The 12783-nt window shown below is 41.2% G+C and overlaps 1 protein-coding gene across 1 annotated transcript in view; it reads right to left on the reverse strand.

The window, feature by feature from the left end:
* The window catches only part of ccdc71 (coiled-coil domain containing 71), a 34409-nt gene extending 28019 nt beyond the window's left edge, over positions 1 to 6390 (reverse strand). Inside the window, exon 1 of the mRNA XM_050038374.1 lies at positions 6194 to 6390. The gene's annotated coding sequence lies outside the window, so the exon portion shown is untranslated. The remainder of the gene's footprint in view (positions 1 to 6193) is intronic.
* Positions 6391 to 12783: the final 6393 nt, after the last annotated feature.

Genomic DNA, 12783 nt, shown 5'->3' on the forward strand with positions numbered 1-12783 from the left:
ACCTGTCTCCCTCTTTTATTTTATTTTCAGCGTTTAATCAAGGCGGAGGCGGGCGGCAGGAGGTCCGCTTCCAGCGAGGGGAGCGGTAGAAACAAACAGCCAATGTGTGTGTGTGTGTGTTCTGTTCAGGTGTTGTCACGTAAATAACAGAGCCCAAGCATGATTGCATGTAAGTATTTTTTATTACATTGCTGTGGTTAATTTGAGGTAATAGTGTTACTGTAGAAATCAGAGAATCACTTTTTGTTGTTATATATTCTCAGGGAGATGATACAAGCTCTAAATCTGAAATACACACCACACACAAATGTGTATTTTCATCTAATTGTACTGTGCAACAGTTAGAATAAAGTTTTTGTATTCAGTCTATCATTGAGTCAAAGTGGACATTTGTTCCAAATTTCATGAGATTCTCTTGAGGCGTTCTTTGGATATCATATCAAGCATGGGACAGTCAGACATCCTGACAACATAACGCCTCTGGCCACAGCTATTGCCGGTGCGGAGGCATAAAAAATGTATTCCTGTCAAATAGGGCGGCGCATTGTAACGGCTTACCGGCGAAGAAGTCCGGCTCCAGGTGAATAACTTGTTGTCATGACTGCCCAAAAGTACCTGAACAGCTGAGCAATGGCGGCACACAGTATGTGGCCTATCAGAGGAGAAACTTTAGGGACTGTTCGTTACTTATGAAGGGACTTGTCAGGGGAGGAGGGTGGCTGGTTGATTTTTATTTCATTTATTTATTTTATTTTATTTTGATCCCCCCTATGTTAATCACTTATTGATGCTGTTTTTGAAGATGAATAAGTCAGTAAGTAATTTATTCCATTGAAATATCATTGATGTATTATAGAAAAGTGATTTATCTTTTTATAAATGACAAAAGGCACATCTGCCTCATTTTCACTGTGGTATCCTGATACTACTCAGAACCATGATACTTTCACTGGTATTGTACCGTGGGTCCCAATTGAGGGATGTCTCTCACTCTCACCCGCCCCCCCCGGCTGCTGAAAAAAATCCTAGAGGAAAGACTGCTTTCTGTACATTTTGTATACAAATTCATTAAATAATTTTGCTTGTAAATGTCTATTTGCATCATGTTTATTACGGAAAACACATTATTTGATCAATTTACATTGTGCCCCTAAAAGTTCTTTGTGCGCTCCTTACTTTTTCAACTTAGGAGCACATGTGCTCCTTGGGAAAAAGGTTAGCGTCAAGCCCTGATTAATAAAATTGATTGAATTGATTGAAAGTTAGCTATTTCTATTAGGTCAGTCTCCCGTGAGGTGTTGTTGAGATGTCGTGTTCATGAGAATGACACAGATGGAAGGTCAAAGTGACCTTGACATTTGACCACCCAAATCCAATCAGTTCATTGTTTGAGTCTCAGTGAACAAATTGTGCCAAATTTGAAGAACTTCCTTCGCAGTGTTCTTGAGATATCACATTCACAAAAATGAGAATGAAAAAGTCACAGTGGTCTTGACTTTTGACTACCAAAATCTAGTCAGTTTATCATTGAGTCCAAGTGAACATTTGTGCCAAATTTGAAGAAATCCCTTCAAGGTATTTTTAAGATATCGCTTTCACAAGAATGAGACAGATGAGGTCACATAGACTTGTCCTTTGACCTATGAACACGAAGATCTAACGATTTCATCATTAAGTCTAAGTGAACGTTTGTGCCATATTGGAAGAAATTCCCTCAAGATCTTATTGAGATATCAAGTTCACAAGAATGAAACAGATGAGGTCACAGCGACTCTGACTTTATACCTTTGACCACCTAAATCTAATCAGTTCATCACTGAGTCCAAGTGAATGTTCGTGCAAAATTTAAAGAAATTCCTTTAAGGTGGTCTTGAGATATCGCGTTCACAGGAATGAGATAGATGCAAGGTCACAGCAACCTTGACTTTTGAATCATGACCACCAATATCTAATCAGTTCATCACTGAGTCCACATCAACGTTTGTGCCAAATTTTAAGAAATTCCCTCAAGGTGTTCTCGAGATCATGTTCACAAGAATGAGACAGACATGGTCACAATGACCTTTGACCTATGACCACCAAAATCAAATCAGTTTATCGTTGAGCCAAAGTGGTCATTTGTGCCAAATCTGAAGGCATTCCCTTGTTGTGTTCTTGAGATATCCTGTTCACAATGATGGGATGTACCTACGTACAAAGAACCTGAAAACACAATGCCTCCGGCCTCGGCTAACACTGGCGCAGAACCATAAAAATGTTTCTATAATTCCAAAAATCCTAAACATCATCATAAACTGAGATAACAAAGGATTTCAGACTATGGAAGTTTTTGCAATTTTATAAACCAGTGTTAAGTACATGAAGGTGGTGGATAGTTTATCGTTTGCTACTAGCTGCTACCTCTCACTGGAATATGTGCCATGTTAGCGAGCTAGAAGCACTGCAACAAATTACCTTAAAACATTATCTGACTAATTTCCGACAAGTTCCTTTATTTCTAAATAGTGAAATTCAGTATAATTTATTATCATTACATTGTGGCAAGGTGTTTTCAACCTCCATGCTGAGCACACATCCTGGAATGTTTGTAAAAAGGAAACCTGTTTTTAAGTCAGATCAGAGCAGGAAGTAGCCTAGCAAAAGAGGCTGTGTCAGAAGCTCACTGACGAACAACTAGACTACAGCTCACAAGGTAACAATGTACACGCTGGCCAGCAAGGAACATGAAAGCACTAGTCTGTCACATGGCTCTCAAAGCTACTTTCATTTTTCTCTGAGCTTAACGACCATTTTACTGACAAGATAGTATCTTATTTCATTTAATAAAGGGTTACTGAAGAGGGAGAAGCTCCTATCCAGCTAGCTATCTTGCTTTCTGTAAGTTTAACAAGATAACCTCATCCATTTTTTTATTCTCTGGCTCTCCATTGTTTCAAAGGTCTCCAAGATTACAGGTCAAAAAAACTGACAACACTTCCTAATATCAAACAGAACTGTCAACTCATTACACGTCTGAAACTCACACTGTTTTAAGTTGACGTTGATGTGCAGCCATGTGTAAACAATAGACTGCGGGCGGTATCACCATATTCCAGGGTATTTAGAAATCTGGACAGTTTGATTATAATACCATAAAAATACAGACGCTAATCTTTTCTATTAACCTCATGCTGGAGGGTCTGTATTGAGGATGTTTTGTATGTAGTACACATCAGGTGCCACCAGAGGTCAGTCTGGTGTAACAGGCGGTAGAGCTGACTGCCAGAGGTGGGGATAACGTTACAGGGCCAACAGTAAACAGGCAGTCTGCAGCAGTGGATAAAGAGCAGAGACACCACAAGGAAAAATAGCTTATTTCTAAATCTAACTCGGCAATTTAAAGGTTTATCTTAACCAAACTAGAGTTGGTGATTGCTGGGACAGTGGACTAACTAAATGACTAATGAGACCAACCAAGACGTTTTGGTGAGTTTCATTTTGATTGAGGTGTGTTGTATAAAGACGTAACAAGGCAAATAAGCTGGTCTCAAATTGGTCACATACAGAAACTTGAAATCAGAAGGTGTACAGCTGTATTCTCTCTTAAGGAAAATAAGTGCAAGAAAATTCCCTTTTGTGACATTTTGTGAGCGCTTGCAGCACAAAGCAAGGTTTAGTGTCATAAATCATACAGCCTGGTGACATTCCGGGAGGGTAATAGATACCATCGAAGTCTACAACATACTGGTTTTGCCGGGGTTATAATAGCGGAGTGGATAAAGTAAAAAACAAACAACTATGTTAAGCAATACTGAGATGATACGCTTAAGTCTGGGAAAAATAACATTTGATTTTTCGAATCACATTATAAGTGTTAGAAAACAGGCCTACTTAGGCTTAACTACAAAGCATTGAATAGTTGGACCATTTACACTGTTAAAACACTGTTTTCATGTCCAGAAATCTTTAGCGGGATTGAAATCATGGCTTGATGACACACGCCATCCTTGGCATAACCCCTACCCCACTATATCCCTTTGATCCCCTGAGTGGCAGTGGCAGCTTAGCTACGTGCGACACGCTTTCATAGCCGTTAAGCCGTTAGCTGTTTCAGTGTAATAGCTACATTAAACAACTCTGTTAAATGCCGCAGTCATAAACGCACACAAAATAGCCATCACAAATGTATCTGTCAATCTTTAAGCCCGATTCAGCTACCCAGCCCAGCAGTTACCACTCACTGCTGTGGGTGTGTGCTTTGTGCTAACGTTAGCTGCTGTTAGCTCCTGGAGGAGTGTCTGTCGCTGTGCAGCAGTTTGTTCTTTGGCTTCAGCAGACACGCCCCCAGTGTCTCAGAGCAAATCCTGCTAGATTTTTCATGATTTTAAAACCTGATTTTATATGTTTGGCAATTTTCCTAAATTATTCAAATTTATCTGGGTCATTCATAATACATTTTTTGAGACGTGACAAACTCAAGACATGTATTTTTGCTCTACCCAGACTTTAAATTTGGAATAGCCTTCACAGCAGCGTCTATGTTGTCTATGGCAGTCGGAGTGCTGTTGAAATGAGCCCTAAAACGCGGAAATTAGTTAGCATCTCTGCACTTCTGGCCCCCTCATGTCGAAGCCAAAGATCTTTGGCTAGGTTTTTGTTGAGGCTAGCTGCCTGGAATAAGGTGTGTGGTTCACAAAACCTTTAGACTTTCACGTTTCATTCTACAACAATAAATACGTCAGTATACACCCAACTTGTGATATTTAAAGCTTTAAGGTGTCTTAATAAAGGTGGCTGCTAACAATGTGGCTAAATGAAACTACAAAACGTAATCACACCAAACGTGGCTAAGCAGCCTTATAGACCCTTTTAGGGACAATGTCACAATGACGTCAGTTTGTTAGCTGGAGGCAAAACACGCCTCTCCACCACAGGGCTGTAGGCTACATACAAGTCTTAAAATGTTGTCTCGTGTTATTGGGAGCCACAAAAGAAGGAGTCACAGCTCAAAACTGAAATTTTATCACATAACAGCCGCCACTGCCCGTCAACAAAAACATCATCATCATCTTCCTCCATTGTCTAAAACAAGCCAACAAAACTTGCTAGCTAGCGCTAAATGATAACTGGGGAGAATAGTTTTGTCTCCAGCTAAACCCCGCCCACCAAAATAAGTCATACTGTTTACTAACAGTAAAAGGGTCCATAAGTCATGCGAATGTAGTGTAGTTTTACATCCTAATGTTAGCTTTTAACTTCTGACTATTGCATCTACATTTTAACAAACATAAAAGTGGTTTTCATTTGTTAAGAATATCTTGGTGATCAAAACGTATCGTAAACTTGTGTTTGCTACTGAGCTTATTTTGGGTAATAATACTAAATCAAATGGAAAAATAACATTTTTTTGTTGATGAGGGAACCAGGGCGAGGCTAACTTCCGTGTCAGCCTTCAGAAAAACATAATCCCTCCCTGTATCACGCTATTGTTGATATTTCTCAGTCCACAACTAAACAACATTTAACAACAGCTAGACAACTGCACTAGTACTGCCCATGGCATTAATTGGCTAATCGTTAATCCCGCAGTAGCAATCATTGGATCAATTGCCAGACGATTCAGCCAATTTGATGGAATGGGTGGATTTAGAGGTCTGGACTCCGGCAAGGAAACTAACAACATAAACAGGATGTGTTTACTTGTAAAGAACAAAGAAACCTTAACTGGTGTCACTATATTTTTAAAAACTAACATCAGAACCACTAGAAAAGAAGAAAAAACAACAGACTAGCTAATAGAGGTTAGGCTACAAAACGTGCGTAAACCTACGTCGTTGTGTAGCTCTGGAGCGCCCCCTTTACGAACGCGCGAAAGACAGTATAATTTGTGTAACACAGCTCTCCAAAACACTCAAACTGTGGCCGCATGTACATCCATGTAACCGCTGCACAGATCATTTACAACTTTCAGTGGCTTGATGAAAAACGTCGCCATTTTTCACACGGACTTGTGAACTGCCAGCGACAAGCCTTGCTCGCCAAACACTCTCCCAGCAATCTTTCCTCTGTCTGAGCAGCTAGTTGTGGAGGCTCCCTCAGCCCCTCCGGCCGGCCTGGCCCTCAGCTCCGCCGACATTATCCGACGTGTTTGCTGAGTCGGAAACGTGAAAGTTACCGACGCGAATGAAAATGCCCAACAAAAAAGAGGAATTACCTTTTAACGGCGCTGTTTCGGCATCCTCCGGTCGCCGCTGTGCCGACGCTCCACGGTAAAATGGCTGCAACAACAGCGGTGTGGATGACAGACCAGGGAAGAGAGGCGGAGGCAGCCGGGGAGAGAGGAGAGGGGGCGGGCTCTGTTAACCCCGCCGAGGGGTGGGGGTGGGGAACGGGCAAAAGTGACTGAGAAATAATCTCAGGTTCAACCGAGATAAGTCTTCTCTGAAACAAAATCCAAAAGAAAGTCTAAAGAGTAATAACAACATATGTTCTCATTTCATGCTGCTTCAATTATTTGGAGGTAAACATGGCCTCCCTCAAAGACTCGTGAGCCGTGACGTCACGGCGGGGCGGGGCTTGCCTATTTTTGTGTTTGTGACTAAAATTCTTTGCATCAGCAACAACCAGCCATCCCAATGACCTAAAATGTAAGCAGTGCTACAATGTAATTCACATTTCACAGTGCTGTACTGTAATTTTGAGGTACTTGCTCTTGGACTGTTTCCATTTTATTCTACTTCATGCTTACACTCCACAACATGTCAGAAGCAAAGACTTTTTGCTTCACTGTTTTTTCACCAACATTAGCTACAAGTTATTTAAATGATAAATACACAATATAAATCAACTAATTAATTATGGTATTATAGACCAATTTTGAGTGGACATCACAGTCACGTCAAAGCAGTTGCGTGTGCATACTGGTGGCAGAAAAACAGTGGACATCGGAGAGAAACAATTGATATATTCTGAATAAAAATGTCTTCTTGTGACACTGGATATCAGAACAGGAATACAGATTAAGATAACCTTCATTTTTATAGAAACCGGTGCAGGGGACGCCGTAGTAGAAAAAGTTTTGCCTCCAACTAATTAAGATCTTGATATTTAGGATATAATCGCTGCTAGACACTCCGTAGAGGAGTGTGTGTTCAGCTTACACTAACAGAATTACTGTAATGGTGAAAGATAATCCATCATCATAAGAATTTGTAAAAACTCACGTTTGTCAAGCATGGATTTGGCATATTGTCTCTGGTTAAAACTTGTGGAGATGTCCCCATATAATATAATTTAATATGGAAGTAACAGACAGCTTTTTAACTAGCTAGCTAATGTGATCTCCTTATTCACTCTTTGATCATAACAAAACAGAGTAATTTTCACTACTGCTCACTTTAGAAAGGACACCACAAGAAAACATGGTCTTTGTTTAGATTAATAAACGGACAATGGATCATCATTTATTTCTAGGTGTCAGCGATCAGCCGTAGGTAGCACGCCAGCTAGGTTAGATACATCGCCATTCTCGGAACCCATCGGCTGTATTTGGCATCTGACTTCCAGCATGCAGCGATACAGCCTCTGGGGGCAGACCCCCGATTTTTTGGCATTCTGGTTTGATTTGGGCGGAGGAGGCGAATTTCCGTTTCCAACTTCCATTTATATATAAGTAAATATGCTGAACCATTGCGATGGATTCAGAGTTTGCAGTGATGCCAATTATGTTCCGCCTCGTTAGTTCATCGCATGGACCGTTTAACCTGGCAATAACTGCAGCCGGCTCAAACGTGATTGGTCAATATCACGCGGACTACAGACAGCCTACAACTGGAAACCAGGGCTCTTCCGCTCTTCTTCCGGAGGCAAGATCTCCGGGGTTTGCCTACAGACTCTACATTCACTGAATGTAGAGTCTGTATATAGAGACTATTACATCGCTAATGTTAGCAAGCCTTACACTTTCCCTGCCTGGGTGCAGCTTAACCGATCTAAACGCAAATTATAGGCTATAAATTAACATTAACAAAGAACACGTTTTCTTGTGGTGGTCTTTCTAAAGTGAGCGAGGGGTGAAAGTTAATGTACTTTGTTATCCTCAAGGTGTTAATAAGCAGACAGCATTAGCTAGCTAGCACGCTAGCACCTTAATATGTTGTACTGCCACATTAAATTATATTATATGAGGACGTCTTCACAACTATTTATCAAGGACAATATGCCAAATCCATGCTTGACAAAAGTGAGATTTTACAATACTTATGATGATTTATCTTTAATAACGTAAATAATTAAGTAATTCAAATAAGCCAAACACACTCCTCTAGTGGGCATTGAGCAGCAGTGATTAGCCTAAATATTGAGATTCTAATTAACTGGAGACAAAAATTCTTTCTACCACACATAGATCATAAACTCATCAATCAGATAAGAAATATAAATGTTATAGTGCTTTTTACGTTTTATTTGGTGCTCACACCAGCACCACTACTGTCCCTTTCTGCCATCAGTTCGGCTCTGCCCACAAAATACATCATCACTGTTACAAACACAAAAAGGGTCTATAGGCTAAAGGTCCTGTGTGTAGGATTTAGTGGCATCTTACGTTGAGGTTACAGAACTGAAACTTCTCTCCTATGCCAAGTGCGTAGATGAATACAGTGGCCAACATGAAAAATGCAAATTGCCCTATCTTGATTCAGTGTTTGATATGTCCTTCCTGGGCTACTGTAGAACAACATGGCGGACTCCATGGACGAGGACCCATTCCATATGTAGATATAAATGGCTCATTCTAAGGTAATTTAAACAAAACAATTCTTATTTTCAGGTGATTACTAATGAAACAAAATTATCCTAAGCCCCGCCCCTTTGTCACGGTCTGTCAGGTGGTCAGAGGGAGCATGGAGCCCACACTGTTACTAACTGCACTCCCTAAAGACATATTTTCAAATTTTTGGAAAACAAAATAGTGATTCCAGAGAGAAGCAGACAGAGGGATCTACAGTGTGTTTGAAGGATATATCCAGGATGAATATCCAGAATGTCAAACTGACTCAGCAGCAACAACAGGTTAAAAAGACAAAAATAGTTAAAAGCTAAAGCCGAACTATAGGTTACAGATCACAGTGTAAAAGTGAACCACCACATCACTGCTGATCACCACACAAGACAATGAATATAAAGGGAAACTGGTGATTAATGGTGTTTGGCTTCACCCCCGTGTCACTGCCAACACCCAGACCTCCGCTGCCAGAGAGGCAGGGATCTCCGAGGGAAGTCAAACAATGTTCATCCGCGCACACTGCAATGACACACAGCTAGTTGAATATCAGTAAAGTTTCCTTGCTTCCCTTCACTGGTTCCTGTACAGCAGGGTCGGTCTTTGTTTCACTGTTATAATCATTAAAAAGCAAAAGCAGCATGTGTATACATTCAGTAGGCTATATCTTCAGTAGCTAGCTAGCTAACCCTACACTTTTCAGGGTTTGATTTTAGCTTCGGACCAGGGAAGAAACATATATCTTTTTCCAACCTCTCCAGGTAACGAGTATCATTAATACACAACGTGCCCCAGGCACAACATTTAGCTCCAAATCCACAAAATCAGCCTGAAAATGAAGGGAATCTGAAACAATTGCATTGGAGTCAATGGAGCACAGCTGTGTTGTTGTCCGATGCTACATCATGATTGGCGTCCTGTCTGGGCTGGTAGACCCCAACTCCTATTAATCTTGAACTAAGTGCCTGTTCTTGTGCTGCCACAGTCCTGGTAGGATTTCTTGATGTTAGCCACCTAATAAAAAATAAAAAATATATAAATAATAATTTTTTTTTGATGAATTGAAGCAAGAGGGGTGGGAATAATTTACCCTTCCCATTTAGTGAAGGGTCAATTATGAATTTCTGCCAAGAAATTCAAATTAGCTCCACCTTTACCAGCTGCAATATTAAAGTCATGTACACATTTATACAACAATTATATTTCTGTAATATTGTAACAGAGTATGCTTCACTGTTAATGTTGCTGCTTCAGACCCCATGCCCACCAAAGTGGAACACCAGGGGCTCCTCAGGAAATGCCCAGCTGAGAGCATTTCAGAGCTCTTTGAAGGCACAGCATTTTTTCAGCTGAGACGCTTTGGTTGCGCCTGGTTGCTATGATACAGAAAAGAAGTAAAAATGTCAGCTCTGGATGTAGCTAAGGGAGGGCGAGAGGAAGGACCCGCCGGCCTATGTGGGTACATGAGAGGAAACATATATAGTATATTAACATATGTCTCTTCCATTGTTTTTGCTCAGCACTTGTATATTTAAGACATACAATGGTCTTAGTGGTATTAGTCCGTTCTCCACTGTGATTGGACAGCTGGGTAAAAAACATTGACTGTTTAAATAATGGACGTAGCTACCGTGATTTCACCCATCGGTTCGTGGACAGCCATTTTGAAGCCTTAAGTCTGGCATTTGGCCATTTCCATCTTGTTTTTTGCAGCCAGAAGTGACCATATTTGGACAAGAAGTTGGAGCTGTTACGGGGTGAGGAGTGGATCTGACTCATAGACTGCAGCAACGCTTTGCAGACAGCCTGTCACTCAAGGGGCCCACCCTTAAAAATGCATAACTTCAAACCTTGTTAAAATGTAAATGGGTGAATTAAATAAAAATTCAGCCCCGGTATAGTTGTCATTAATGTTGAAATTAGCTATAGAGACCAAAATGTTTTTGTACCGGGCTGTAAACATGTTTATTTATGCTGTGAAGTTGGGCATTTTAACTTGGGGTCTATGGGGATTTACTCTGTTTTGGAGCCAGCCTCAAGTGGCCATTCGATCAACTACCGTTTTTAGCCCTTCTCCATTGGCTTCATTTTTCAGCCTCAGAGGTTGCCCTTTGGTAAAAAAGTGACAGTGACAAGTGTAGCATTTTAGCCAAAGTTTAACATTTCTCAACTCTCAATGCTCAGATAAAATAGCCTAACATGCAGCGCTCAGCGCAGAATAGACGCTGAGCACCTCATCATGCTGCTGCCGTTGGTAGCATAGTATAAATGCACGGTGCTCCCATTGCAAAGAATTAAAAACTATGCTGGCTTCAGGAAAAAAATGCTGTTCAAAGACAGTGGACCAGTTCAGATAGAAGACTGTTAAGTAAGGCACTGAAATTTCAAGGGAGCAATGAAGGAAATATGTTGTTGTCAGCTTAGACTATGGATGTATAAAGTTAACTGGATACAGCACTCAAGGTGTTCATTCCTATTAAAGTTGCTGAGTGGCAAGTGAAGCTAAAAAAGTTCAACTTCCAGGGTATAAAATTATCTGGATCTGCATAATGACGGCCATAAACCAAAAGTACCGGAGACTTCTGCCAGCCGAGCTGGCTAACTTCTGGTTTATCCCTTCACTAACTTGAATGGGGATTAATTGATTCAATTGCACAGCTCTTCTGGACTTTCTAAATGTTATCAGATCAAATGGGTCATTCTGATAATGAAGTGAGTCATTTCACAGCGGCTGTTACGCTCAGAAAAACAACACATAAGTCTATAGGACAACATTTTTTTGGGCCCCACAGCATCACATGACAGAACGGGAAGTTGTAATTTCATGGCTTGGCCACTATGTGAGAGGGGTCTCACTTCATTACAAGAAACACCCACTCCACATCTTGTCATGTCTGCAGCCACAGCTAGACCTACTTGCACTATGTCTAAATGGCTAAGCACCAAGCCAAGCACTTACCTGGGAGCTTGGAGTAGAGACTGTGAAGCCTGTCTGTCATCTCAGCTACCTATGACAGTAAGCCGCAGAAGATAGTACACCTGTAGTCGGCTGAGCGCTAAAGGGCTGGAGGGGTTGCTGGAGGCTAGCAAGCGGCTTGTACAGAGATTATAGCCCTTTCATGCTATTACAGCTGCGTTCTTTGAGTTAGCCCCTAATTGCTATCTGCTGCTTTTAAAATCTCTTGTGGTGGGTTGCACACATAATACGTTTTTAAAACTTCACACCTGTCCTGCCCATGGTCCTGTCCTGCTGCCTGTCCTGTTTATAGCCTGTGTCTAGGTCACAAATAAAGTTCCAGCAAAAACTTACGTCTCACCATCTGATTACTGAGGGACATTACATGGCATCAGAAGTAAAAAAAAAAAAAATACATCACCATAAGGCTTTCGATGCTGCCTGCTATCTTGTCCACAACAAAATAACAGAGGGCTGCTGTGACCATTCCACGGTGACAATTTGCTGCTGGTTGATTATTTGAAATTCAGGCTAAAGACAATGGTTGCAGAGGTTAGCTTTGGTTGTTCTGCCCACCCTGAAAAATGAACATACACCCCGTGAGGAGGACGCAGTGGTTAAGATCACAGCTGTTGGGCTACCCTCAATGTAGACTCACAAGTCAGTCTTTAGACGCTTTGCTTAACTAAAGACTGATGACTTTCTCCCTGATTTTGTGTTTAGATGGGCGGATACAATTTCAGAGTTTAAAAAAACTCCCTGCGTTGCAGAATCAATAGTTAATCTGCAGGGCGGTCCTTTGGTGGCTCGCTGAACTCTTGTGCTCGTATACATAATCCCACTAGAAACACGTGTAGCGGTACAAAATGGCTCAGCCGCGCTCGCAGAAAACGCCGTCAAAGTTAGTGGATGTGAGTCGCGTTTGTGGCGACACATTCTCGCCAACTAAAAGAAACAAACATAATCTTTTACAAGGCCATGACTCATCCGCCTGGCCGGACTATAGAGGGAATCGCCCTGTTGTTTACAAATACTTCCGGGTAGAAAACCAGCAGAGCTTTTAGCT

The sequence above is a fragment of the Epinephelus moara genome, chromosome 24, assembly GCF_006386435.1.
Source record: "Epinephelus moara isolate mb chromosome 24, YSFRI_EMoa_1.0, whole genome shotgun sequence".
In the NCBI taxonomy this organism is placed as follows: Eukaryota; Metazoa; Chordata; class Actinopteri; order Perciformes; family Serranidae; genus Epinephelus; species Epinephelus moara.